Source organism: Tauraco erythrolophus, chromosome 12, assembly GCF_009769465.1.
Source record: "Tauraco erythrolophus isolate bTauEry1 chromosome 12, bTauEry1.pri, whole genome shotgun sequence".
NCBI lineage: Eukaryota > Metazoa > Chordata > Aves > Musophagiformes > Musophagidae > Tauraco > Tauraco erythrolophus.
The window spans coordinates 2,456,649-2,460,743 of NC_141476.1; the positions used below are offsets into that span (position 1 = coordinate 2,456,649).

Here is a 4,095-nt window from a genome sequence, read left to right on the forward strand (position 1 = left end):
CCGTGCTAGTGGTAGTTCCAGCACACAGTAGGAGATAGTCCATGTCCTGAAGATCTCCCCAGAATGGGGAGGGCAGGTGGTGAGGAAGGATGGGACAAGAGTGGAGCAGGTTGAGTTTCTCCTAAATTAAGCCTTCCCCTGAGGCCAGTGCCAAAACTGAGAGTAGAAACAATCTCCCCAACTGCCAGCAAGTGCATGTTCCTCTTAATTGCCCTGCTCTTGTCTTTCCCTTGCTTTTTTTTTTTCCCCTGCTTCTCCCATCCAGTCATCCTGGTGAGCTGCGGGGTCAAGCCTCTCTCTCTTCAAATCTCCTTGTATTCTTTATAACTGTAACTTGTTATTTGCTTGGAGTTTTTGGGTTGTGTGGTTTTTTTTACTTTCAACAGCAACACTGAAGTTTTGGAAGGTTCCCCCAAGCCCTCTCTGGGTGCCACAGATGCTGGGTGTCCTCACCTGGCACTGAGAGGTAAGCTGTGGTGGTACAGCCAGCACATCAGGGGGAGGCTGGGGTGGGTCTCACCAGCTGGAACCCCTCAAGGCTTTTTGGGAACAAGCCAGGCAGGTACATGCCCCTACCCAGGCAGAAATACTATTCAGCTGCAGCATACATGGACGTGTGAACTGTTCCTCCCATGTACCCGCGATGTTCCCACCACGATCATCTCCCATCCTACACTGTAACAGGATCTACTTTTGTATACAATACCAGTAATTGTTTTGTCTTCTCTTGCTTGAAACATTTTAAAAAAAAAAAAAGCTTTAACCCATCTGCAAAGCAACTACTTCAAATTAAATTTTGTGATTAAAAAGAAATTAAGCATAATTGAGAAGAGACAAGAGGAACTTGCCCTGAAAAGAGAACGATAAGAAATTCACTGTGACAATGATGCACTCACTGCTCTCATTGGACTCTTAAAGCATGTCTTTCCCATCTCTGAGACCACTCCTCTCAGATCTTACATGTGCTAATGAAAGAATTAAGCTCAGCTTTCAGGAATTAAGCAAAAATGTACTGACACGTGTTCCCAGAGATACCACTGAAAGAAAACGTCGCTCACAGAGATGCTCCGATGCTTGCTGCAGATGTGAATATTGCAGAGCGTGCAGCCTGTCTCGAGTGGGTTGCTTGACCATGAAATTGCCCATGAAATGAGAATCTATTGTTTATCATGCTAATTAGTAGCCTGAAAAGTTTATTTAAAGGTCACTAGAAAGCGGTGAGAAATATCATAGTGTGTTAATGGAAGAAAATTCAAGAAGCCGTAGGGGGTTTGGATTATTTAGTAGAATATTATTCCTAATATTTAAGATAATTGGAGATGTGCATTAAATTAATAAGGGAGATGAAGGAATGTTTTAATATAACTTAGTTTGAAAATAGCCTTCGGAATTTATTTTAGTCCTAGATTTTTGCATCAAAGCTTCTCTAACGATCAATTTTCCAACTTACAGGTTTTAATAGCAAAATAAGAAATAATAGCTCCGAAGTTCCTTTGCAATACTTAATAAAATACTGTTCTTTAAAGCGCTAGATGGCTTTCAAATGCCACTAGCACTTCAAAGAACTGTATTCTTTACGATATTTCCATGCAGTAATTCTGTTTGATTTTCTACACTGTGCAAAGCTGACTCACTTTATGTAGTGCAGAAATATTTTCAGGTGGGCAAAATCCAAGTATTGTTATATTCCAACAAAACACTGGACTCAAAAGCTAAACTGAGTACTTGGTAGGGCAGAAGTTTAAATGCAAGTTAATTTGGTGTTACAGAAGGTTCCTTGGCCTTCCAGATTCCAGGACAAACTTGGAAAAAAAAAAACACCAACCTGTGGCTAACAGATGTAATTATTGTGGCTGTTTGTTGCTTTATACACTAGACCTGTGGAGGAGGAGCAGCACAGCAGGTCACTGGGTCACAAGCAAGTGAGAAAGATCCTTCATCAGTGAGGTCCACTGGGGAGTGAGAAGTTAAAGCTGGTTTAGTCTGTTGAGCAGAAAAATTGGCAATCAAGGTAGGATAACTTCAGTAGTCAGCAGCCTGGGTGGAGGAGGAGAGGCTTCTCCTGCAAGCACAGTTCTGCAGGCTGAAGGACATGTGCTGGATGCAGATGCACAGGAGGATTGACAGAATCCTGATCCAAATGGATTTTGTAGGAAAATTTACATTTATTATTTTTCCCACAGACAAGAGATACATTCATGTCAAACCAAATGTGGGTAAAAACAGGGGTTCCAACCTGGTGCATGCTAAAGTGCCCCTTTATCAGATATTGGGGAGAGAGAAGTTGTTCTTTGGATGCTATAAAATAAAAGATCAGGATTCAGCTACCTCCAGTGGCCCAGGGAGGTGAAGGGCAGCTGAGATGGCATGCTTGGCTCCTGTTACAGCAGGGCTGCTCATTGCAAATTCCAGCATGCAAAGGATTAATTGCCAGCAGGTGTCAAGGATAAGAAATCTCTCTCTGATCTGGGCAGGGGGTAACTGTGTATTTCCCTGTATTGTTCTCTGCTTACCATTCTTCATCAGAACATAAAGTGAACCTCTACGTGAGGAAGTGGGATAAATAGTTTTGCTGCTGTCAGAATAGGAGAAAAACCAATTTGCCAGGGCAAGTCTTCAAAGGGGAGAAATTGCTAATTAGGAAATTACTACATGAAAAAATATAATTGTGGAGGCCAGACAGTTGCTAAAAGCTAGCCTGTAGTTTTACAACCTTCCTGCAGCAAAGGATTGTACAAAATCTGCCCCAGCAATTTACTCGGGCTCTTCATGTAGTAGGAAAATGAGTGAATTAGGCAATTAATAGAGGTGGTGATTGCCAGGGCCCTCCTGCTCATCACCAGCTCCTCACCCACTTGTGGCTGCCCTTTTCTGTCCATCTCCAGGTGCAGGTCTCAGCCTGGGATGCCCACATAGCTGGAGCAGAGGGTCCCGTTACCATCACTGCTCCTTGCAGTGTTGTGGGAGGAGTGGAAGGCAACGCAGATCCCAACTAAATGCTTTAATTAGGGGGCCAGACCCTGTGGACTACAAATGAGGAGCAAAAGGAGAAGGATTCTTTTTAGAAGGTGGTGCCCACCACCATGCCCAAGATTTAGATTGCCTTTTTTCTGTTGTCTTTGCAGGGTCTGCAGGAAGGGTGGTTTCTGTAAGGGGTTGGTATGAGCAGGGCATTTACTCTATCTGCAAAGTGAACAAGCTTCATTTCAGTGCAGAGCTCTGGGAGCATCTGTGAAGGGAATTACTGCTGAGAAATAGCTCTCTGAATTCATGCTTTAGTTTGCTCCCCATCTGAACAGACAAATCCTGATAAGGCCATTTGATGAGCCAGCCCCAGGCATGAAGAAACTACTCAAATCAGTCTGGTACTGGTTTGCAGTATCAAACCCACCATCACGATGGCCAAGTTACAGAGGAAAACTTTAAAATTCAGCAACTCTTACAGATTCTTAGGACTAAAGACGTTATTTCAATCATCATTTCAATACATGGAAGAAAAGTCATGGCACCGCTGTAATAATGGCAGAGCAGATGGAGCAGTCAGAAATAATTAACTACATGGTAAGTGCCAGAGTTGGCTGATGGGGCTGTTCCAGTAGACGTGGGTTTTATAGTGCAATGGATGGTGCCACTTGATGTGGGGGGAAAAATGCTGGTACTAGGAGTCATAGAACAATGTGGCTTTAGGAGTTTTGCCATCACCCTCAACAGGAGCTGAGGCACAATCACTGATTAGAAACTTCTGCGTAGCATTTATGTTGATTAAAATGGAGAATGTATCTTTTGGGTTTATTATAAAAAAAAAAGGGGAAAAAAAAGCATTGCCTGTAGCCTTACATGCCTTTGCAAGCATAAGGCTGCCAGCCCCCACACCCCATGAAAAAGCCAACGCTTTGTTTTAAATTAGCACCCAACTTCTTGCCAAAGGAAACAGGAGCAGCAAGCCAGTCATCGGAGTTTCTCCATCTCCGAGCTCCCAACGGGCCGCTTCGGCTGAGTATCAAAAGCAAATGCCTGTGAGGAAGGACATTTATTCAGTGCAGAAGAAACACAGTTCTTAGGTGCATCTGCTGAACAGTAAGTCTTGACTAACCA

At 43.4% G+C, this 4,095-nt stretch overlaps 1 long non-coding RNA gene across 1 annotated transcript; it reads left to right on the plus strand.

Annotated features, from left to right (window-relative positions):
* The first annotated feature begins 407 nt into the window (after positions 1-407).
* On the plus strand, positions 408-3,462 carry LOC147527960 (uncharacterized). The gene is made up of 3 exons (XR_015222475.1): positions 408-466; positions 1,877-1,959; positions 3,446-3,462. It is a non-coding gene; the product is annotated as an uncharacterized LOC147527960 (long non-coding RNA).
* The last annotated feature ends 633 nt before the right edge of the window (positions 3,463-4,095 follow it).